This window comes from Ovis canadensis, chromosome 13 (assembly GCF_042477335.2).
Source record: "Ovis canadensis isolate MfBH-ARS-UI-01 breed Bighorn chromosome 13, ARS-UI_OviCan_v2, whole genome shotgun sequence".
Taxonomy (NCBI): Eukaryota; Metazoa; Chordata; class Mammalia; order Artiodactyla; family Bovidae; genus Ovis; species Ovis canadensis.
The window spans coordinates 51,335,420-51,360,615 of record NC_091257.1 but is presented as its reverse complement, the minus strand read 5'-3'; the positions used below and the strand labels follow the sequence as shown (position 1 = coordinate 51,360,615).

Genomic DNA, 25,196 nt, shown 5'->3' with positions numbered 1-25,196 from the left:
GACACTTAAAAAGGAGCTAAGAAATGCAAAACGTTCCTTTTTTTATCATGATAAATTTGTCTACGAACGTGTGTAACATATTTGACACTATTCAAATTGTTGTTTTGAGTCTAAGAAACCCAGGAGCTGCAGCAAGGGACAGGTTTGACCTAAGAAGGCCTAAGAAAAAACTGGGGCTTCCCTGGTGGCTCAGTGGTAAAGAATCTGCCTGCCAAGCAGGAGATGCAGGCTCGATCCCTCGGTCAGGAAGATTCCCTGGAGAAGGAACTCCAGGAGTGGCAACGCACTCCAGTATTCTTGCTGGGTTAACCCCATGGACAGAGGAGGAGCCTGGCAGGCTACAATCCACGGGGTTGCAAAGAGTTGGACATGACTCAGTCAATAAACAACAAAAAGTGAGCCTATGACCATCCAGAAGACAAGCACAATATTATTAGAATTAGTATTAGGGGGAAAAAAGTGGAACAGAATAGCAAAAAGAAGGCCATGTATAAAAGATTTTTTTTTAAAAAAAAAAGGCTTTGCAGACCCAACTGAGTTTTTAAAAGAAAAAACAAGTAGTCTTGTATTTTTTTTCCTAAGTATGAGAATTTCTAATGACCTCTTAATTTGCAAGGAGAACAAAAGCTACAGCATTTATTCCTCTAATTCCAGTAATGTTCCAAAAATTTAAACACTAATTTTTTAATCAAGATAGGTTGATGAGACGTTTACACCCAGCGCCAATCCATGAGATCTTAGGGCCTGAGCACCATGGTTACAATGAACATAAGTGAATACATAGTACTTATTTTGAGTTAAACCAAGATTTTGAAATTTAACAATGACAATGGAAAAGGTTTTTGTGCATGTTTGTTTCCATAAACTGAGAAATCTTTACACTCATATTGTCTACTCATCAACACTTTGTTTTTTCTTTTTAAGGGTCCGTTGCAAGCCTCCAGTATCATTTATAAAATAAAACCCATTCGTGAATAACTTCTGGGACACCTGGGCAGAAGCAAAACTCAATTCTTTACGAGACTAGGGAATATAAGCGTCCACTCTTAAGATCTAGCGGGTTAGGAGCAGTGCCTGCGCTGGCGGCCAGAGAACGAGGATACCAGGCGATGAAACCTGCAAAAAGATTGGTTTCAGGGCTGACAGGAACCGAGCCCTGGAATAAAAACAAACAGACCCGATATGGAGGTGCGCAAGGATGGCACCAGCCGGTTCTCGAACTGAGTAAAGTCGAGTCAAGTATTTGCGCGGGAGGCCGCGGTCCTGGCCTGGGAGGACGGAGACAGGCGCGAGGAATCGGCAGCGAAGACGCACGGAGGTGGAGGCAAAGCTGCGGAGACGGAGCGGGGAGAAGGGAAGGCAAGCCAGGAGCAGCGGGAGCGGCAGCCGGGGAAGGGGGACGTGGATGCAGTCCGGGCTGGGGGCTGCAGAGTCAAGGTCCAAAGCCCGGGAGGAGCGGGGTGTCCGCGAGGAAGCAAGGGCTGGAAGGGATGGGAGAGACGCGGAGGGGGCGGATACCGGGTCCGAGGGAAGAAGGGGAAGCCGGGAGGGGACAGAAGCGAAGCCTGAGCGCGGCTCCTCAACTTCTCCATCCCCGCGGACTGCTGCAAAGACGCCAGCGCCCGCGGGTCGCACTCACCGCAGCACCCGGCTCAGCGCCCCGCTCCGCCCGCGCGCCCGCCGGTTGCTAGGACGCCGGGTAAACACGGCGCCGGGCGCGCGCCCGCATCCAGCCCAGAGTCCCGCCCCCGTGCCAGCCCAGTGTCCAGCCCGGAGTCCCGCCCCCGCCCCAGCCCCGCGCCCCAGCCCCGCGCCCAGTCTCTGAGTCCCTCCCCGTCCCAGCCCCGCGTCCAGCCCGGAACCCCGCCCCCGTCTCAGCCCCGCACCCAGTCCGGAGTCCCGCCCCCGCCCCGAGCCCCGCATCCAGCCTGGAGTCCCGCCCCCACCCCAGCCCCGCATCCAGTCCGGGAGTGCCGCCCCCGCTCCGAGCCCTGCGTCCGGTCCCCGAGTCCCGCCCCCGCACAGAGCCCCGCGTCGCCTTGGAGACAAACGCGCTCTGTACTTCTCTCTTCTCCAGCAACCAGAGGTGGCGTCCTCCTGGCTCCACCAGGTGGGAAACCTGTCACCTTCCCTAACGCGCAGTGAGAGTTTTAGCAGCAATTTCACGGTAGAACCGAAAGCAAATAGAAAATAGTCATTGGAAACGCCGTTTTGTTTCCCCCTAGGCTTCTAGACAGAAGTCCCATCGCGTTCCTTGAGGAGTTCTGTGTACCCGAAATCTTTCCTGGGTTCTGAAAAATAGCACAGGGCCTCTTATAGGATGTTTGAGATGCACATTTTTCTCTCCAGAAAGCAAATAAACTAGAATTCTAGGATATTAACTGGAAAAGCAGAAACTGCTCTTGGATATTCTCGTTCATAGAACTAGAATGAAATGAGGACATTTCCCCGTGTTTCTAAATGCCTTCCGCCTCTGTGTGCCAAGATGACTTTGATCCCACCAGCAGACACTCTGCCATCAGGAGTTGCTGTTAAGTCTTAGTTGGGTTAACTCGTGTCTGACTCTGCGACCCCATGGGCTTTAACCCTGCAGGCTCCTCTGTCCGTGGGATTTCCCAGGCGAGAATACTGGAGTGGGTCGACATTTTCTTCTCCAGGAGATCATCCTGTCCCAAGGATTGAACCATGTCTCCTACATCGGGAGATGGATTCTTTACCACTGAGCCACCTAGGAAGCCCACTAACAGGAGACCAACCTTGAAAAACCAGAGGGAGGGAGTGGAAAAACGGAAAATATTTGTTGGGTGAAAAAAAAGGCGGGGGGGAATGAGCGGTGTACTGTCTTGGCTGATGGAGTGTTTGGGGACAGCCCAGATAGTTGGGGGCGGGGCGGGGCGGGGCGGGGCGGGGCGGGGGGGGGGGGTGTGGAGAGAGGGAGGGAGAGAGACAGTGTTAAGGAACTAGAACTGGATTGTTTTTCGTTAAAGCCAGCAGGTCTGTGAGGATGTCAAGGGTCACATGTGAGGGTACTATGTTGTTACCACTCAAAAACAGCTTTCTGCAGACATAGAGAAATAAGGTTGATGTGGCCTTTGCTTTGGATTCTTATCTTCTCTTTTTGAGATTGTGAAACTTGTTAGGAGTGGAATCTTTTTGCCTGAAGGGATCTCCCTTTCAGAGAAGCCTAGAGTTGCAAGCACCAGAAAGGAAGATTATGTGCCAGTAGGTGTAAGGGGCCCAATAAAAATTTTTTTAAAAGGTGGTAAGATTACATTCAGGAGCACAGGATCACACCTGTAGAGCTGAAGCAGGATCATGACCTGGTGAAGGTCAACAAGCTGGGGAGGGGCCGCCTTTCAGAGGCATGAAGCTTCTTCTGGTATTCATTTCACTTATGGATTTTAATCAGCTGTAGAATATGAGAACACATTTACTAGGCCCACTGTAGAAACTGGCCAGAAATCTACAGAGTGCTGGACAGTGGACCTTGGTTTGCAAAGCAGAAACAAACCAGCACCAACCAAGATCTGAGCATTGGCCAAATTCATGCCAAGTCAGAATTTATCATTGCTTAATCCTATTCCAAATTGGAATTTATTAGCTTCGAGATTAAAAAAAAAAAAAAACAACTTCTAGCAATATTTAAATTGGTAGAATTCCCAGCGGGCTTCTTCCAGTTTTTTTTTCTCGCCACGTGAAAGCACTAACTTGGCTGACCTTCAGCTCTCAGCTTAACTGACCATTTCTCAGGGTACACACCATCCCACCTAAAGAAGCCTCCCAGTAGAACTTAACTCCTCTTAGTCTTTCTGCCTGTCTCCTGCCACTGCAGTCAGCGCCATGAAACAGGGACCTTTTCTGTTTCCTTCCAGTGTGTATCCCTAAGAGCTGGAAGACAGACTGACGTGCAGAAGGAGCAAATTGATGAATCATCTGACCGAAGATGGCTTGCTACTTGACATTCTTTGTTGAACCAGGAAGCAGACAGGTAAGGCCCACGTTTCCCTGGACACACTTGATAGAACCAGTTTGACGATTCTGAGTGGCTGTGTTATGGAAAAGAGCTTTCAACACTGAGGGCGCGCAGGTGTTTGCTGTAGCAGAGGGCTCTCCCAGCATTGCCTACAGCTGAAACATGACCCAGTTTTGTCCAGTGGAACTTCAGAGAAAGTCTGCCATGGGCATCTGAGAATGGTTGGAACGTTTTTGGCTAAATAAGCCCTCCGTGAAACCATCCACCCCGGCTCAGAGTGGCTCAGCTCCCCTGGTGCACAGTAAACGTTGAGGCACAGATTCCATGTAAGCATTTGCTAGGATTGCCTAACAAGGTACCATAGACCTTAAACAACAAAAATATATTGTTTCACAGCTTTAGGAGCTCAAAGTCCAAAATCAAGGTGTTGGCAGGGTTGATTCCTCCTGAAGGCTGTGAGGGAAAGATCTGTTCTGGGCCTCTCTCCTTGGCTTGTGACAGCCATCTTCATGTCTTGGGATGTCCTCTCTGTACACCTGTCTCTGCAAAAGACCCCTTTTCCAAAGACAATCATCGTGTTGGACTAGGGTCCATCCTCATTAACTCACTTTAACTTGCATTATCTTTGTAAGACCCTATCTCCTACAGGTTTGCATTCTGAGGAACGGGACTTCAATATATGAATGGGGAGGGGAGGACACAGTTCCAGACATGACATTCTGTAAACACGGGAGTCGGTGGGTTTCAGGGGCCCATTCATCTGTGTTAGAGTGGAGCCCCCTGGTATGGGGCAGCCAAGAGGAGCATATCAGAATAGGAGGAGGCCAGAATCAGGAGAAGGTTGGTCTGAGTGTCTGATACCTCAATCCGGAAAGGACTGGCAGTGGAAGAACCTCACAAATCTAGCCGGAAAGTACAATCACTCTGTTGTGCAATAATGGAGTTAAGTCTCATGTGGGGACAAGATCTCCTGTTAATGGAATTTTTCAGACTTCAACAGAATTCTGCATGAAGTCTGATGAAGCTCTAAAGGCCAAACTCCCCAGGTCCAACCTTTGTTTAGAGTCAGAGACCAACCATTTAAAGAATGGCAGCCTCAGCTGATGGACTATGGACCAAGTCTGGAAATGAAATAGCTCTTTCTGTGTACATTCTAACTTCCTAGACTTTCATTTATTTGATAAGTTGTTTTTTTTTTTTTTGATACTGGTATGTGCTGCCAGGCACTCTGTTGACAGAACTGGGTTGTCCAGTTCTAGTTCTGGGGAAAAAAAAAAAAAAGGAGTCTGTTAAACTCTATTCAACATCCCTGGAGTAAGGCCCATAGCAGGGAGCACAGTAAGCAAAGAGGAAAAGAGGTTGCAAGGTGGGCAGTCACAGAAGGTAGTACCTTAAAGCCATGATGAAGAGGCAGATTGTATTCCAAGAGCAAATGAAAGTTATTGGAGGGTTTTAAGGAAAGAGTGGCATGATCTGATTCATGTTGCTAAGAAGTCTAGCTGTCAAGGTGCAAGAGTAGAAGCAGGACGACTATTAAATACCTACCACCGTGGGTCAGGCCCCTAAGAAACGGTCCAGGATGGAGAGAGGCCTGTGAAGGATGCATTGAGGAACCCTTCCAGGGGAGTGAAGGCAACAGGACTGGATGGGGAGAAAAGCTAAATTGCCCTGGGTCTGGGATGGCCCTACAGGGTTTTCCCATATTAAGGCGAGGGGACTGGTAGGCCTTTGTATCTCGTTATCTTTACATTTCCTACCCCCACATCCAAATCTTTATTCATTTGTTAACCTCCGTTACACGCTAAGTTCATCTTTTTGTCTTCCAGTGTTGCTGACATATTTACATACAGCACTGTGTAAGTTTAAGGTGTACAGCATAATGACCTGACTTACATCATAAAATGATTGTCACAGTACATTATCACAGTGTCTTATTGTCACAAGTTTAGTGAACATTCAATCATCTCATATAGATATAAACTGTAAAAAGAGAGAACAGTTTTTCCCTTATGATGAGAACACTTAGGGTTAACTCTCTTAAGAACTTCCAGGTATAACCTACGGCTGTGTTAATATTTATAACGTTGTACCTTACATTACTAGTAATTATCTGTCATAACTGGAAGCTTGTATCTTTCGACCACCTTCATCTAATTCCCCTCCTCTCACCCTCTGCCTCTGAAATCACAAATCTGATTACTTTTTCTATTAGTTTGCGTGCTTGTTTTTGAAGCGTAATTGGCCTGCAACACTATGCTCAGTGGTGTCTGACTCTTTGCCACCCCATGGGCTATAGCTCACCAGACTCCTCTATCCATGGAATTCTCCAGGCAAGAATACCAGAGCAGATTGCCATTTCCTACTCCAGGGGATGTTCCTGACCCAGGGATTGAAACTGAGTCTCTTGCATCTCCTGTATTGGCAGGTGGATTCTTTACCACTGCACCACTTGTGAAGTTCCATTTACCAATATGGCACTGGTTTAAACAGATACAGTGTATCCATGGGAAGGACTATTACACAGCTGTTTTAGAAGAGTGAGCCAGATCAGTGTTTGTTGTGTGTGTATGCCACATTGCTTTGATTACTATACCTTTCTTTGTAGTATAATTTGAAATCAGAGTGTGATACCTCCAGCTTTGTTCTTCTTTCTTAAGATTGTTTTGATGATTCGGGATCTTTTATGTGTCTGTACAAATTTTAGAATTATTTGTTCTAGTTCTATGAAAAATGCCGTTGATATTTATAGGGATTGCACTGATGCTATAGGTTTCCTTGGGTAGTATAGTCATTTTAACAATGTTAATTTTTCTAACCCATGAGCACAGTATATTCTTCCATGTGTTTGTGTCATCTTCAGTTTCTTTCATCAGCATTTTATAGTTTTTTGTTTACAAACCTTTTACTTCCTTAGGTAGGTTTATTCCTAGATATCTTATTGTTTATAATGTGATGGTAACTGCAATTGTTTTCTTAACTTTTCTTTCTGATAATTAGTCACTAGTATATACAAATGCAACAGATTTCTGTGTGTTACTTTTATATCCTGCAACTGTACCAAATTTGTTGATGAGTTCTAGTAGTTTTTTGATGGCGTCTTTAGGATTTTCTCTGTATAGTATTAATATCATGTCAGCTGCAAACAGTGACAGTTCTACTTCTTCCTTTCCAATTTGGATTCCTTTTGTTTCTTTTTCTTCTCTGATTGCCATGGTTAGGACTTTTAATACTGTGTTGAATAAGAGTGGTGACAGTGGGCCATCCTTGGTTTGTTCCTGATCTTAGAAGAAATGTTTCCGCTTTTTGCCATAGAGTATGATGTTAGCAGGACAGGGAGGCCTGGCATGCTGCAGTCCTTGGGGTCACAAAGAGTCAGACGTGGCTGGGCGACTCAACAACAACAGATGTAAGCAATGGGCTTGCCATATATGGCCCTTGTCATGTTGAGATATGCTCCTTCTGTACCCTCTTTCTGAGGGAGTTTTAATCATGAATGGATAATAAATTTTGTTAAAAGCTTTTACTGCACCTATTGAGATGATACAATTTTATTCCTCAAATTGCTAGTATCATGTGTCACATTGATTGATTTACAGATATTGAACTATCCTTGCATCCTTGAGATAAACTCCACTTGATCATGGTGTGTAATCTTCTTAATGTATTGTTGAGTTTGGTTTGCTAATACTTTGTCGAGGATTTTTGCACCTCTTCACCTGTACTGGCCTGTGATTTCTTTTGTGTACGTGCAACATCATTCTCTGGTTTTGGTATAAGGATGATACTGGTCTTATAGGAAAAGCATGGCCGACTTCTTATTTGTCCCTGGTCGTCACTATTTCCTTCCTGTAGTCCCACTCTAGCCCATTAGGTGAGAAAGGACAGTGAAGGGAAAAGGAGAAGGACAAGGGGTCTCTATAAATTGTCCTGTCAAAACCTAACTCTGCATTCTTTGCATTAAGCCTGATCTGGCTCTTTCTCTTATGAATGTTTTTCTTGGGATTTCAAAAATCTTGCGGTGTTGGTATCCTTCTCACTGTATTTTGTGCCTTCCCTAAACAAGCTTCTTCCTCTGACTTTATTCCTGGGAATTTAGCTGTTCATACATTTATTTCTGCTGAGGTTTTATAGCTGCCATCCCACCTACTCCAACTCCCACTGTATTTTTCACCCACAGCCAAAATTCGACCCATGGGAAGCATTCATACATTATCTGCTCAACTAACTGTGCAGGTCAGTCCTGTCACAATTGAGGCTTTCCTCAATTGTACACTGCATGTCTCTCATCCCCCAGGCTCATCCACTGTCTCCTCTCCCACTCACAACTGCACAGTATGAAGGACATGTATTAAGCTCTCTAAATAGTCTTCTTAAAGTCCCTCTCTTCCTTCCTTCTAAACTGAGGTTGAAGGGCATGTGAACAGAAAAGAGATGGCCAGCACAGCTCTCTCCAAAAAGCTCTTCCCTGGAAATCCACTCATTTCCCTTCTATAACTTCAATATGGGTGAGGCAGGAAATTGACTTTCCAGTTATAACCTCTACAATTTTACATCTCAGCCTAGTGCCTTACTCTGGAATAAATTATCTATTGTATCTCGAATCCTAATGTCTTGAATGAATGAAACAATTTTAACATATTATTTCTTAGTTGTATGTTCAAATCGTGGATGATGTACAGAACAAATCAGTACTATACGTTGCCTCAGAAAGTGGATGGATGGGGAAGAATTATAAATGTTTTTGTTTCTATACCTTCTTATCTTTTGGAGTGTTGCAATGAGCCTGTGTTCCCATAGTAAATGATTAGGACCGTGTAAGAAACAATAGACATAGAATGCACGAGTAAATTTAAATTCTTTATACAGATAATTCAAATTGAGGCCATATATCAACCATCATTTCATATGCATCAAACAAAATGATTTTTATTCTAAGGTAATAAAAGTGTAGGATTGCCTTAAACATTTGAAAACACCAAAGTGTTTTCTCTGATCTTTATCTCACATTTACATGTTGTGCAATTGATTGACCTTTAATGAGTGAGAAGATAAAATAAGAGAAGTCTCTAATTGAATGGGAGGAGGCGGGGACTAGGGCTAGTATGTTGTAAGCTTCATTTCCATATAAGTGATAAATGAAAAATAAACCCAGAGAGGTGCATTCTCTTATCAGTTTGAGCCACATCTATAATAATGATAAAAGCTGGTCTGTAGGATTAATTAAACCTAAATTTATAATCAAATATGTGCATTGTGCCCATCACCAAAACTCACAAAAATGACAGTGAGGAAAGAGAATGGGAGGGAAGATGAAATGGGTGAAACATACCAACAGAACACGGGTAATAGAAAACAGAAGGGTTGAAATGGCTTAACCGAGAGGAGAAAGCTGAATCCTAAAAGCTTGAAGGGATCAAAGCCAATAAAAATAAAACATTTGCAGAAAAAATGGACCCTGGAAAAACTCAGAACTTAGAGGCATCTCTGAAGGTGCAGAGTGGACTGAAAACAGGAAGACAGCTTGAAAGCCTTATTCAAGGAGTAGCTGGACATATAAAATTTCCCCCCAATCTAAAGGTTTATCACTCAGAGCACCAGGAACAGCTGAAAACACTATACAGAAATCATGGAACTAAGGAAATATGGGCTCCCAATTACACACACACACCCTCACCCTCACCCTCCCTGCTGTCTTCTGGCCCCCTTCCTCACACTGGCAACCCGATGTCTATTTTCAGGCAGGCCTGGTGCTGACCAGCATGGACGCAGAGATCAACAGGTGCTGACACTTGAGAGTTCTTCCAATCAAATAGACAAGTGTTGCAAGAGGGGACATGTGTGGGTAGCAGGGGGCAGGAATGGTGCCAACAGAATTATGCCTTCTACTTCCAAAGTAAGAAGTCAACAATAATTCCTAAAAAGGAAAACCAAGCCATAGCAGTTTAAGGATGTCATTTAGAAATTTAGAAACATTGAGCAATACCAAAGATGAGTAAGACTCTTGCCCATCTCTGTGATTTTTATGGAAAAAAAAAAGGATTCAGTCAATTTCTCAAGAAGAACCAGGGCCAACCACTTTGTGGAAAGCTCCATCATCCATCACACAGACTTAGAGACACCCAGTCCTGATGAATTCAGACATCAGAAGAGGCGAGGCTTCTGTGACGGGTAACGAGTGCTGTAATACTGCTGCCTAACCCAGCACCCCACTCAGTAGTACACATGAATTCATACTTGCACTCACAGACCTGTAGGTCAGGTGCAGCTTCTTGCAGTTTGGCTTATCTAGATGAGGCCAGAGTAAGTACTGTGGTTCAGGCTGTGCTTCTAGGCTTGGTTCCAGGCTGTGAAACCTGTTCCACATCTCATTCCAGAGCTCAGGCAGAGGGCCAGTGGCTATGTTTGGCATGTACTTGTCATCGTGAATCACTTTCATGCACATTCCAACTGACATCCCATGCGTTGTGTCAACTGACATCCCATGGATCCAAAAAATCACATGGTCAAGCTCAAAGCCAGAGGCTGGGGAGCTGTTATTTGCCCACTATGAACTCATGGCCAGGGTGTAGATAATCTGACACCACTTCAGCAGATTGAAGAAATTGCTAGAACTGATAATGCAGTCTACCGGCACACCTTCCTCAGTGTATCATTCAACAAGTGTGTTTTGATATTGGTCTTCATTCCCATTACATCATCATGGTAGTTCTGTCACCTTATCATATTCTCTGTCCTCTAGCAGGCAAATCTAGGATTGTATACAAATAATTTAAACACATTGTAATCATGTGTTTAAAAAAAAGAATAGGATGAATAGCTTAGAGAAGTGTTCTGATTTGTCTATTTTTATACAGTTATTTTGAGTCTTTAAAAATCTTTTTCTAAATTACTTTGTTCAAAGTTTCTCTTTTTGTTTTAAACTCTCTCTTTTATCTAAATAAGAATACAGAATACCATAAAAAATGTACCCCATTTTTTGTCAGGTAGCACTTGGTCCCTATTCTGGATTTTTAAAAAGTAGAAACTCAGAGCAAAATACACTGGAATGCAGGGAAAGTTATTTGATATAGAAAATGTGTAGTCTAGCCAAGAAGTGATTACTCCAGAAATCCTCATGGAGAATAAAGGATTTAATGTGAGCCTTGATATTTTGGAAAAACAAACTGAGGATTAATAATATCCGGGTGATGTCTCCCAAAAACACCAAAGGAAACAGTGAAGACGTCTTAAAAGAATGGCTTCCAGATGCCTAGTAAATCATGTGTCTCTACCGAATGAGAACATGACTAAAGGGGGATATTACTTATTTTGAGAAAAGAAGCATTCTTTGAGTGACTAGTCGTCTTTTGCCCGTCAACTCTGTAATACTATTAAAGATCTAAAAGCCAAGAGTATTATCCTTTTCAAATAATGAAATGATGGATACATTATTTGCAATGAAAATTAGTTTAACTGCCCAGTGTGATTTATTTGTAAGAAAATAAGTAAGTTAGGGTTTTATGGTGAGATGAATTGTCGTCTTTGGTGACTGGAATACATCTTGGAGTTTTGTAAGGTGGAGGAAGGATGATTGTAAAAAGAAAGGATAGGAAAACCAGGATGGGGCTTAGTGCTTCAGCATATATTTATGTACATTTCAGAAACAATTTGTAATCTGGAAACTGATTTCCTATAAAGTATCTAGACCCACAGACCCTTTTGCAAGAGTTCATGTGTTCCCAGTTTGGAAGCCACTCACTTGGTTCACTGATGGAGTGTCTCAGGCCCCATGTTCCTCTGCCTTTTGCGGTCTTAAGTCACACCCTCCAGTAGGCTCCAGTATGGATCTGCACCAGTCACAGTGTGCCAGAACCCATTAGCTTTCAGAGTTAGGGTCCTGAAGAGCAGTTATTGAAGTCACTGGTATTGGTTTTCCATATTGAAATCTTTCTTTGACTTCTCAGTGATTCATAGTCTTATGCCTGTAAAATTACCTGGCAAGTGTTTGGGCTTGAAGCAGTTCTTTTCTGGGTTTTGTCACTGGATTAAAAAACAACAGCAACAGCAGCAGGAATGAAACTAGTCTCTAGGGATGACAAACAGATTGTAATCCGATATCATAGAAATTAGAATGCTTACATTCTCTCTGCGGGCTATTGCATTTACTCAATTACATTTCCTATAGAGGATTTTAAACACAAATGGGCCATTTTGTAATTTCCATGGATATTAAGTTCTTAAGGTAGAAAAAGGAGGAAAAACGGAAGTCTAAATGAACTAAATTAATCTTCTATTTCCTTCCTAACTGACAAATCAGCTGAAAGAGGCAGAAGCACGATTAATAAACCATATGCAATACTTTGCCAGTTGTCATTTGAGGAAACTGTTTTTTCTCCTGTCTTATTGATTACCTAAGTGTTAGAATAACATTACAGGAGCTTTTGGGGATTAGGAAAGCCATGATGATTTTTCGCCCCCACCTTTTGCAAAAGTGTCTACTTCCTCAACCTCTGTAAGCTCACTCTGTATTAGTTAAGATTAGGTTCTGGTGTGAGAAAAAAGACTCCAAAAACAGTGGCTTATGGAGGACAGAATTTTGTTACAACAGTAGTCTGCAGCAGCAGTCAACTCTGCAAAGTGCTAGGGGATTCAGGCTCCTCCTCTGCTGGGCAGGACTCACATTGCCAAGGTCTCCCTCCTCTCCAGCATGAGGACCACTTTCCAGCCAACAGGAGAGAAGAAAGCATGAAGGGGGACAAAGGTCATGCACTGGCTTTCTTTTAAGGAAATTGCGATACCACAGTTCTACTTATATCTCGGTGGCCAAAATTAATCACATGAAACATTTTGGCTTTTTACATTCTGAAGCTATCTTAATAGATACACAGAAATTTAAATGAACCAAATTAAATTTTTCTTTCTTTTTTGGCTGTACTGCACAGAGCAGCATGTGGGATCTTAGTTCCCTAACCAGGGAATGAACCTGCACCCCCTGCTTTTCAAAGCACAGAGCCTTAACCACTGGACTGCTGGGGAAATTTCTTGTCTTTTCTAAAGATCTGACCCTTTTATCATTAAAAAGTTATCCTGCTTTTCTCTAGTAATGATTTTTGCCTGGGAGTATATTTTATCTGATTTTAATAGAGGTACCTCAGCTTTCTGTTTGGTGTTTTCCTAGTGTATCTTTTTCTATCCTTTTACTTTCAATTTTTCTGGAAACTTACATCTTAGATATGTTCATTGTAACAGAATATAGCTAATTTTTTTTAATACAGTCTGACAGTGTTTGGAATTGACATGTACATGTTGCTGTATTTAAAATGGGTAACCAACAAGGACCTATTGTATAGCAAAGGGAATCCTGCTCAGTACTCCATAATAATCTAAATGGGAAAAAAATTTGGAAAAGAATAAATACATGTTTGTATATGACTGACTACCTTTGTGGCACACCTGAAATGTATACAACATTGTTAACCAACTATACTTCAATATAAAATAAAAAAAATTTTAATAAAGTAAAAAAAATATATAGTCTGACAATATTTGTGTTTAATGAAGGCATTTAAGATATTTATATTATGTGAAATCTTATTTTATGTTTCCATTTGTCCCATCTTTTCTATGATTCTTTTTCTGTGCTCTGTTGCCTTTTGCTTGAATTGATTAATTTTTTCCTAATTCTTTTTTATCTACTACTATTTACAAGTCATGCACTCTGATACTGTTCTTTTTGTGGTTACCCCAAAAATAACAGACATAATTAACTTAGCAAAGCCTCAGATTAGTGCCTTTGCCCAACTGCTGAGCCCTCATCCATGCTGGAGTTGTGTCCCTTCTGGTACAACATGCTACTGCTGCTTTATACAGTCATCATTTCATATTGTGTGTTTCTGTGCATATATTTACCACTTTTTCTGCTTTCCTTTTCTGTGGAAAAAAAGAATCATTGAGGTATGACTGATGTTCAATAAACTACACGTTGAAAGTGTACAATTTGATCAGTCTCAACATATTTGAAACAGTCACTACATCTAGGAGAATGAGCATATTGTCACCTCTAAGAGGCTTGTCATGCCCTGTTTTGCTACTTCATCCAGCCTCTATATTCTGTTGGTGGTGGTGGTGCTTCAGGCAGGAGACTAAATCTAGATCCCGTTACTTTGTCATGGCCATTAGTGGACATTTCTCTCCAATTGTATCTCAGACTTTGAATATGATATCACTTTCCTCTTTCTCTCTTTTACACTCGTTAGATTTTCCCTCAGTAGAGGTCTGCTGGAGAAGAAAATGGCAACCCATTCCAGTATTCTTGCCTGAGAAATCCCATGGACAGAGGAGCCTGGAGGGCTCCAGTCCATGGAGCTGCTAAGACATGACTTAGCAAGTAAACCACTACCCAAAGATCCACTAATGGCAAATTCCCCTCAGTATTTGATGACCTGGGAATATCATCAGCTTCAGTTCAGTTCAGTTCAGTCACTCAGTCGTGTCCAGCTCTTTCCGACCCCATAGACTTCAGCACACCAGGCTTCCCTGTCCATCACCAACTCCCGGAGCTTGCTCAGACTCATGTCCATTGAGTCGGTAGTGCCATCCAACCATCTCATCCCCTGTCATCCCTTTCTCCTCCCGCCTTCTATCTTTCCCAGCATCAGGTTCTTTTCCAATGAGTTGGTTCTGCGCATCAGCTTGGCTTCATACAGAAAAGATTTTTTTTTCCCCCTAAGAATAGAGGTCTTGGTTAAAAATAGTTTTCTGTTTGTACATTGAATATATCACTTCACAGTCTCCTGACTTCCTCTTTTGTCATCAAGAAATCAGCTGTCGATTCGTTACTCCTCTAAAGGTAGTACATCTCCTTTTAAGATTTCTCTTCATTGTTTTTTTCTGAATAATAAGCATTTATAAAAGACATAGGGCATAGACATAGAGAAAAAGCTAGTCACTACCAGTAGGGAGAGAGATGGTGGAGGGGCAAGGTAGGAGTAGTGAATTAAGAAGTACAAACTATTATTTGTACAATAAATAAACTATTAATACAAAATGTATTGCTCAACATAAGACATATAGCCAATATTTTAAAATAACTGGGGTATAACCTTTAAAAATTGTGAATCACAATATGCTGTATAATTGTAACTTTATAATATTGTGCATCAACTATATTTCAAATGTTCAAAATAGCTGAGAATAACAGTAGCATAATAATAACTAAGAGCAAAAAAAGCATAAGATGCATAAAGATCAAATACAGCTTGCTTCTTTTATAGAAGTGAGGATCTCTTTTTCTTTGATGCTGCTCTACAGCTTCACCATGATTTTTCTAGTTGTGAGTTTTCTTCTTATTTATCCTGCCTGATTTTTGCTGTGCCCTTGAGTCTGACCAAAGATCCTTTTCAACAATTCTGGAAAATTCTCAGCCATTTTATTCTCACACATAAACTCTGCTCCCTCTCTCTTTTCTTTCTGAAGCTCTGTTCGTCCTAAGTTGCTTCAGTTGTGTCCAACTCTTTGTGACCCCATGGACTGTAGCCTGCCAGGCTCCTCTGTCCATGGGATTATCCCAGCAACAATACTAGAATGGGTTGTCATGCCCTCCTCCAGGGGGTCTTTCCGAACCAGGAAGCAGAACCGTATCTCTTATGTCTCCTACTTTGGCAGGCAGGTTCTTTACCAATAGTGCCCCCTGGGAAGCTCCAGGCAGGCACATATCTCCTCTGTCCACCAATTTTCTTAACCTATTTTCCCATATAGTGCATGTGATTTCTGTGCCACCTTCTGGAAAGCACCCTCATGATTATTTGTCCTTGAGATCACTAATTCTCTCTTTAGCTGTGTCTAAAGTGAAGTCGCTCAGTCGTGTCTGACTCTTTGTGACCCCATGGACTATAGCCTACCAGGCTTCTCCGTCCATGGGATTTTCCAGGCAAGAGTACCACAGTGGGTTGCCGTTTCCTTCTCCAGGGGATCTTCCTGACTCAGGGATTGAATCCAGATCTCCCACACTGCAAGCAGACGCTTCACTCTCTGAGCCACCAGGGAAGAAGCCCTCAGCTATGTCTAGTCTACTGTTAAACCTATCCATTGAGGGTTTATTTTGTTCATTTAACTAATTATGTTTTTCATTTCCAGGTACTCTACTTGCTTCTTGCTCAGATTATGGTCATTTTATATAGTCTATTGTTCTCTATACAGATTTTCAAACTTTTATTTATACATGCTAAGCATAATGCTTTTGAACTGTGGTGTTGCAGAAGACTCTTGAGAGTCCCTTGGACTGCAAAGAGATCCAACCAGTCCATTCTGAAAGAGATCAGCCCTGGGATTTCTTTGGAAGGAATGATGCTAAAGCTGAAACTCCAGTACTTTGGCCACCTCATGCGAAGAGTTGACTCATTGGAAAAGACTCTGATCCTGGGAGGGATTGGGGGCAGGAGGAGAAGGGGACGACAGAGGATGAGATGGCTGGATGGCATCACTGACTCGATGGACGTGAGTCTGAGTGAACTCCGGGAGTTGGTGATGGACAGGGAGGCCTGGCGTGCTGTGATTCATGGGGTTGCAAAGAGTCGGACATGACTGAGCGACTGCACTGAACTGAAGCATAATACTTACTTATACATGCCAAGCATAATTATGTTATATGCATAATATAACAGTATCTGAAGTCCTGTGGTTTTATTTCTAATATCTTTATTCTTGCTGCTTCTCATTCATGGTACCTTATTTCCCTGTGTGTTGAATGGTATTTTGCTGTGAGCTGCTCATTTCCCTTGAAATTTTTTTTTCAATGAATTCTTTGAGAACTGGGGAAGAAAGTTTCCTGTAGAGAGGATTGGCCTTTGCTTCTGCCAGATTCCTGTATATCTAAGGCTACTTTGCATTCCTGGTATCATTTTGTATATTTGGTCTGTAATTTTTCATTTAACAATATATCATGAAATCTGTGTTACTCTAGATAAATTCACCTACTCATTATTTTTCACATTGCACGGCATTCTGTAACAATGATATATTATAATTTATTTAATCCTTCGACTGTGTGGAACACAACAGGCTGTGGAATATTCTTATATAGGAATACCAGACCACATTACCTGCCTCCTGAGAAACCTGTATGCAGGACAAGAAGCAACAGTTAGAACTGGACTTGGAACAATGGACTGGCTCAAAATTGGGAAGGGAGTATCTCAAGGCTGTATTTTGTCACCCTGCTTATTTATCTTATATGCAGAGTTCATCATATGAAATGCTGGGCTGGATGACTCACAAGCCAAGCTGGAATCAAGATTGCTGGGAGAAATATCAACAATATCAAATATGTAGATGATACCACTTTAATGGCAGAAAGTGAAGAAGAACTAAAGAGCCTCTTAATGAAGGTGAAAGAGGAAAGTGAAAAAGCTGGCTTAAAACTCAACATTCAAAAAATGAAGATCATGGCATCCGGTCCTATCACTTTATGGCAAATAGGGGAAAAAGTGGAAACAGTGTCAGATTTCATTTTCTTGGCTCCAGAATCAGTATGGATGGTGACTACAGCTAACAAAACTAAAAGACGCTTGCTCCTTGGAAGAATAACTGTGACAAACCTAGACAGTGTATTTTAAAAAGCAGAGAAATCACTTTGCTAACAAAGGTCCGTAAAGTCAAAACTGTGGTTTTTCCAGTAGTTTTGGAAACTAACCATACATAACTAATGGAAAAACTATAGTTTTGTTTGGTTGTGAGAGTTGAACCATAAAGAAGGCTGAGCACCAAACAATTGATGCTTTCAGACTGGTGCTGGAGAAGTCCCTTGGACAGCATAGAGATCAAACCAGTCAATCCTAAAGATAATCAACCCTGATTATTCATTGAATATTTGAAAGGACTGTTGCTGAAGCTCCAATACTTTGGCCACCTGATGCGAAGAACCTACTTATTGGAAAAGACCCTGATGCTGGGAAGGATTTAGGGCAAGAGGAGAAGGGGGCCACAGAGGATGAGATGGTTGGATAGCATCACTGACTCAATGGACATGAGTTTGAGAAACTCAGGGAGATAGTGAAGGACAGGGATGCCTAGTGTGCTGCAGTTCATGGGGTCACAAGGAGTCAGACACAACTTAGCAACTGAACAGACCAACAATTTATCCTTCAACTGTTTACTTTTTAGGAGACATCACTAAAAATGTGTATCTTTATATACATAACTTTACATGCTTGCATAATCATCTCTAATTTTTATATACATATAAAACATATATACCCTCTAATCATATACATTCATTATTCAATAACATATATTGAATGTATTCATTTACACATTCAAATATATGTAATACATACATTATGATATATATGTACATATATGTTCCAGAAAGTTGGACTGCTATCACAAAAAAAAATGTATACTTTAAAAATGTTTAAAACATGCTACACATGACCTTCTAGAAAGATTCTGTCAATTTGCAGCCCACCAGTGTATACCCATGCCCTTGACAATGCTAGATATTATCAATCTTTGAATTTTGCTGATCTGCTGAGAATATTATTATTTTAATCTCCTGATATCTCACGACTAATGAGGCTGAACATATTTGCTTACATATTTGACTGCTTTTCTCTTCTATATGATTGCTGTTTATTTATTTTGCCCATCTTTATAGTTTTTTCTGAGTTGTTTCTTATAGTTCTTGAAGCTTACAAATTTTAACATCTTTCTTTTAAACATTTGATCCAGAAACAACTTTTACATAAATATGAACTAGTAACTAAATATGAACTAGTATGAATTAGAATTGAAATGCTTTTGTAATAGATACTGTTCTTGGGGAAAAGCTGTGCAGTGAATAATTGTAAGCGGTGTACATGGTGACGGTCTGCTCCATCAGCTCTTTCGTAGTCTCAGGTTTTACACCATGAATATTATAGTGCTCTTTGTGACTACATTTAGAATCTGTATTTTCTCATTTCCCGTTTCTGATCATTACCTAAAGTGAGTGCTTTACTTGAATAAATGGATATTTGAACTGAAGCAAAAGAACCTACCACTAGTGATTGTATATTTTATTGTTGAGAAAATTAAGCCTAATTGTTTCCTGAATCTTTGAAAAAGGTATTAGGCATTCATGTACTAATAGTCATACTTAGGGAGCTATTTCTGGTCAGATTTCTGATGATTTACTAGAGATAAACTTATTTTCAGAGACCTTAATTTTTTTTTAATTTCAAATGTTTTAACATGTAGCCAGTTTTCACCAGATGTTTCCATCATCATTATTTATCTAAAGCAGTAATATTTATATTTAACAACTATTATTGGAGGGAGATTATAGCATTGTTGTAATTTGAAGTTTTATTAATGCATATTTTACTCTCTTGGAAAATGTCTAGTATTTCTAATGACTGTTCAAATGTGCGTTTCTTATGATTCTTGCTTGGTTTCTATAGTGAATTCTTTTGAGCTATGAATTTTCTGTAAAGTTATTGGAAAAGCTATTTTCTGACAATTATAAGGCATTGACTATAGCCATTGATGATTTTTATAAGTGTTTATAGTGTGAGAGAAATTTGACTTTGCATAGTGAAATAAACTGAAAATTATGGAAAGTTTCTTAATTCTTCCATAGGAGTGCATTCCTTAGTCATAGAATCATACAAAATGATATAATGCCAAAGATTTTTTAAACTTCTTTGAATTCATACCTTATATAGTTCATATAATTAGGAGCATTTAGGACATCATCAACTCAAATTGGATACGGAATATGTAAATTGTCTTAAAAATAAAATCTATATTTTAAGAAATAAAATTGGTTAAGAATCATCAGGGCTTAGAAATTATATTTTTCAGAATTTTCCCATGAAACTTACAAAGAAGCATGCTAAACATACAAATTCATCTGATTCGAGACTGATGCAAAATTTAAAAAGATTACAAAGTCTTAGCAAATTTTGTATTTCACTTAATATCTAATTAAAACAATTTAAACATTTTTGGCATTTAAATAAAGTCAGATATTCTTTCTTATTTATTATTTTCAGAACATATAATTTAAGGTTACAAAAGTTTAACTTATGCTTATTTGAAATGTCAGATCCATTTGATCATTTAAAATTATTAAAAGCAGACAGGATAGAAGGCTGATACTGAATTCATGATTCAGTATGAATTTGGCCTGAGAGAATAAATGACTACACATAACTGGCTTTCTCAAAATAAGCTACTGAGAGATAAGAACTATAAACCTTGCACTTCATCAGTTATGTGAAAGCATTTTTATCTGGTATGTTGTAAGAGATGCTGGTCCTTATAAATGCGATAATCAGATTATTTGGAACCTGATGCAGCCAAGTAAAAGTTACCTTGCTAAGTTATCAACTTCTGAAATTCTCTGGATTTAGGTATCAGCCAGGGCCAAAAGAGATCAAGACCAAAAAGGAACCAACATAGCAAGCAGAAGAATTCAGAAATACTGGGGAAATAAAATCAAGTCAAAAGTAAGAACCTGAGTCTCTAGAGATACACCAGTACAACCAAGTTTACAGAGAAGGTGGGTAGGCAGAAAGTGGGTTATACTTTTACCCCAGCCCACTAACTATCAGAGAGATACTATCACAGAAAAAAAAGAGTAAAGAAAGATTTACCTTATAATCTACCCCAAGGTAAAAACTTCAGCTAAGGAGTCTTCAAATATGTTCTAGTCTTAGTAAATCTGGAAAGTTAGCTTGTATAAACTGACCCTAAACTTCGTAACAATAAATGTGTAAGTCACATTAAGTATTGTGTGTGTCGTATGTAACTATTTACTATTATTTCAACAATCAGATAATTTTCTTTTTAAAATCTTCATCATCTATGCTGAATATTTATTAGTAGCAACTTCTATGACTATTTACAAACTAAATATTTAACATAATTCATGTATTACTTGGCAATGTATAAGCAAAGAATCTAGTCAATGCTACATATTGCTTTGCAGAAGTGTTTAATTAACTTACCTCTGTACTTAAATCAGTACATACAAAGTTCAACAAGGCCTGAAAATCAATAAGTAAAACTACATTTGGGGAAAATACTTCCCTGGGGAGAAAATGTTGTAGTCTTCATTTTCAAGCTGGCAGACACCATTGACTTAATTAACTTTCGGTTGTCTATTAAAATTAATTCAATCTGATCAAGAACCAAATAGTAACAAAATGTTTACGTTTGTGAAAGTTGAAGTAGTAGGTGTTTCACTCAATACCATTTTCTATATTTAGAACCAGAAAGTGACATCAGTAGCCCTCAACAACTTACTTATTGTCTTCTTTTTGGTCTCCAAACGCATCCATACACCATATTCTCTGAATTTTCAGTCCCAAAAAGAGAATCCCAAACATTCACTACATACATATGTCTGTGCTTACTTCTGAACACAACAAAACCTTCAAATGAAAGTGGAAAATAAGAATGCAGGAGTTTGTTTCTCCATCTTGCAACTTTGTTATAAGTACATACACACACATTAATATCAACTTCACCAAGCAGGATACAAAAACTGTATGTAAATGATGATTACAACTATGTAAAAACTGTAAATGAAAAAAAAAAGATGGGAGGCTAGGAATCCACTAAAATTGTAACAGTGGTTATGCTGGGGTTAGAGTCAGGGGTCTCTTGCTTGGCTTTTTGTTGACTTTCCAGATGCCCGGCAGTGTGTGGATACTGCTGTAATGAAGCACCTACTCTTCTGTCTTCTTTACTGAACACCCCCAAAAGACTTTACTCAAAAAAATACGTAGTGATCAACATGCAGTTTATTGGCAGTTTGGTAGGAGAGGATTTGCTTCAGAATTTGCAAGTCCCTACACAGGCTGTTGTCCAGCATCCCTTTTGTGCTTTAGTATCAGGAAAGCTCTTCTTCCTTCCCCTCGCCGCCTTCTTGCAGCACCACCTTCTTGCAGCCTTACTGCTCTCGTCTTTAGCCTCCAAAATGCCATGTGTCTCCCATCAACTTTCTTCCTTTTGAAATTATCTAGGAAGGTTTAACTGTGCCTTACATTCTCCCTCTAAATTTGCTTATCAAACCCATCCCATCAAAGCACTCAGGGCACAAATGGATTTTGGAGTCACCAGTAGCCACCCTCATTATGTTTCTGTGAGTGTAAACTGGCATGATATTCCGAGAAGAAAATACATCAGTCTTTCTCAGAATTTAAAATATACATACCTTTTGGCCTAAAAGCCCACAATTAGAAATTCATTCTATGGAATTAGATCACCAAAGATCCCCAAAGGAAAATGTACATGGGTATTTATTGCAACAGCATTTGTCATAGCAAAAACTGGAAATACCTGAACTACCCGGTGGTATGTGTGCATGTCAGGCGTGTCAGGCTCTTGGTGACCCCATGGACTGACCCCATGGACTGTAGCCTCCTCTGTCTATGGGATTCTCCAGGCAAGACTACTGGAGTGGGTTGCCATGCCCTTCTCCAGGGGATGTTCCTGACCCAGGGATCAAGCCCGAGTCTCTGCATCTCCTGTAATTGGATTCTTTACCATTGCACCACTTGAGAAGCTTCATCCACCAATATGGCACTGGTTTAAACAGTGTATCCATGGGAAGGACTATTACGCAGCTGCTTGATGAGTGAGTGAGAACATGCTAATCCAGAAAGCGCTAGAGATATGTATATCTATGTATATATAATAATAAATATCCATATATATATTAAAGTCAAGATATTAAACAATCTTTAAGGATTTTTCAGAGGGTGAAATGCAAGCTATGTACTAAACCAGAGGTCCCCAACCTCTGGGATTTAATGCCTGACAATCAAAGGTGGAGCTGATGTAATAATAATCAAAATAAAGTGTACAATAAACATAATACACTTGAATCACCCCCAAACCATCCTCCACCCCACCCCTAGGTCCGTGGAAAAATTGTCTTCCGCGAGACTGGTCCCTAGTGCCAAAAAGCTTGGGGACCTCTGCACTAAACCAGATTCTAAAAAGAAAAAGCAAGTCTATGGAGGAGCACAGTGGGTCCTGCCATGAAGCCGCTGGGCCTTTATCAGCTGAAGACTGCAGGCGGGGAAGTGAGGCTAACCTTTCTGGCCCAAGTCCTGGGCCAGCCATGTGATCTTTTGGGAGATGCGTTAGTAGTGCAAGTAGCTGATGTGGCCAGCACAGCAGGTAGTCACAAAAGATAGCAAATCATATCTGCACAGCTGCCCGCAGGTTGCCCTGTTGTGACCCACACGGGGCAGCACCATGGCCAGGACAGGGGCAGGCTTAGACTTGCCACAGGGAGAGGGTCTGGTGAGTTCTGCCATGCTGTGCACTTTTCATTGTTTTGGCCTGTGTATTCCTGTTTCTTGGGGAGAAGCCAGATGGACCTGGTTTGTCTGGTGAGTTACCGTCACACATGACCTGTGTTCTTTAGTTTCTTTCGTTATATCACTTTGAGATGCTGAAACATCCCCCCTGCACTTTAACAAATAGCACCTGGATGGTCTCATCTTGTTTCTTTGTGAAGCAATCGCAAAACACTTTAGTAAAAAAGATTTATGACAGCTCTTCTATTTTTTTCCATTTTATATGTCTGCTAAATTCCATTTTTAAAAAACATTATAGAGAAAGCCACTGGTGGAATTGCAATGTCTAGAAATGTTAACGTCTCCGTAAAAATAAGGCCACTCGAATCTTGTTAAACTGATATTGTATTCATTGTGCTTCTTAATGCCCACGTTCATTCCAAAGGACTTATAAAGTGAAATCATCAAAAAGTTCCCAGCTGCACAAGTCTTTTGAAACTTTTCTGTTGTAACAGAGTCTGTGTTACCCATTACAAAAACATGCAAGGGAGCTTAAAGATAGTTTAACAAAAAGACTAGAAACGGAGAATATCCAGGTGGCTTTTTAAGTGTGGAACACAATAAAACAGTGTTTGGAAAGTACGATGCCAAGATATAATAACTAGAAAACAAAAAAGTCCATTTATAAGCTGAAGTGTAACGTTCAATCATAAATAGAAGAAATGTCGAGCATGCAAGGAGGGGAAATAACGTGAGCACTTAGTAAATATGTAACAGACTAAAAGCCTTCAGATGTAGAAGAGCAATAGGACAGTATGTGCTGGGCCCATCCTTCTGAAGCTCTGATCTAAGGCTTTGAGTTACACTATCAGTCAGGGCCTCCTCAAGGAAGAGAAATCACTTGAATATTTAAAACAGAGGGCCTGATGCAGAAAACTGGTCACCCACGGGAAAGCAGAGCTGAAATGCCCAATAGCAAGACAGGGAGGCAACCCAGAGGTTAACACACCACCCCTGGGCCAGACTGAAGACACAAAAGGCGAAGGTAATCGCAGAGGAACCAGAAGTGTCCCACTGTTGATCAGATGTTCCCAGGGACAGAAAGTGAGCAGGAGAAATACCCTGGCTTTTCCCTTCTTCCTCCCCCTATCACCTGCTAGTGTCTGCCTGGCCACTCCCAGCTTGGGAACTGGTCCGCCGGGCTCATTGCTGCTGCAGTACAGAGGACTAGATCCCAGGACAGACGGATCCAGGACCAGCACAGATACTGCTGCATTAGTGGGTGCACACCCTTCCTCCGGTCTGTTAGGGGAGAACCTCCCTTGAAGGGACATGTACCACACCGGGATGATCAGGGACTCTGTCCTGCCCATATTTCACTCAAAGCAAGTCGAGTCACCCCTGACTGCTCTCTGTGTCTTGACAGAGTTGCTCTGCTGCATTACTTAAAGTAATATTTCAGTTTGGTCATACACATTTTTAAAGGGCTCATTTGGCTTGTAGTTTGGATGTCCTGCTGTAATTCATCCACTGGCCTTTGGGCAGAGCACACTTCATAACACCAAGGGCAGGTTAAGTGGAAGCCCAGCTGGGCAGTTGTCCATGACACCAACCAATGAGAAATGCTGACATCAATGGGACATTACAACATCTCTGGGAATGTCACTAGCTGGGGAGAAAAAACAAAGAAAAAAATCCTTGCATTACCCCAAATTCCTCCAAAAGAGATAGAAGCTACTTTATCTGGTTGAATGTTGGAACCTACTTTCAGACACTGCCTCATCCACACCCTCAACCTAAAACTGCTCTTAAGAACAATCAGGAAGCCAAATCCAAACAGTAAAGGGAATCTGTTGGTTATATAACTTTAAAAAAGATGAGTCAAGGTGACCTTCAGGCAAATCTTGATTTGCAGCCCAGTGATATCCCCAGGCCCGTGCCTTCCTCATCAT

The 25,196-nt window shown here is 41.0% G+C and overlaps 1 protein-coding gene and 1 long non-coding RNA gene across 2 annotated transcripts in view; one reads left to right on the top strand and one right to left on the bottom strand.

Moving 5' to 3' along the window:
- ODAD2 (outer dynein arm docking complex subunit 2) overlaps positions 1-1,816 on the bottom strand; it is a 168,585-nt gene extending 166,769 nt beyond the window's left edge. The window contains exon 1 of the mRNA XM_069547749.1: positions 1,640-1,816. The gene's annotated coding sequence lies outside the window, so the exon portion shown is untranslated. The remainder of the gene's footprint in view (positions 1-1,639) is intronic.
- LOC138417484 (uncharacterized) overlaps positions 1,787-25,196 on the top strand; it is a 51,362-nt gene continuing 27,952 nt past the window's right edge. Inside the window, exons 1-2 of the long non-coding RNA XR_011248156.2 lie at positions 1,787-2,110; positions 3,873-3,988. This is a non-coding gene — a long non-coding RNA (uncharacterized lncRNA). The remainder of the gene's footprint in view (positions 2,111-3,872; positions 3,989-25,196) is intronic.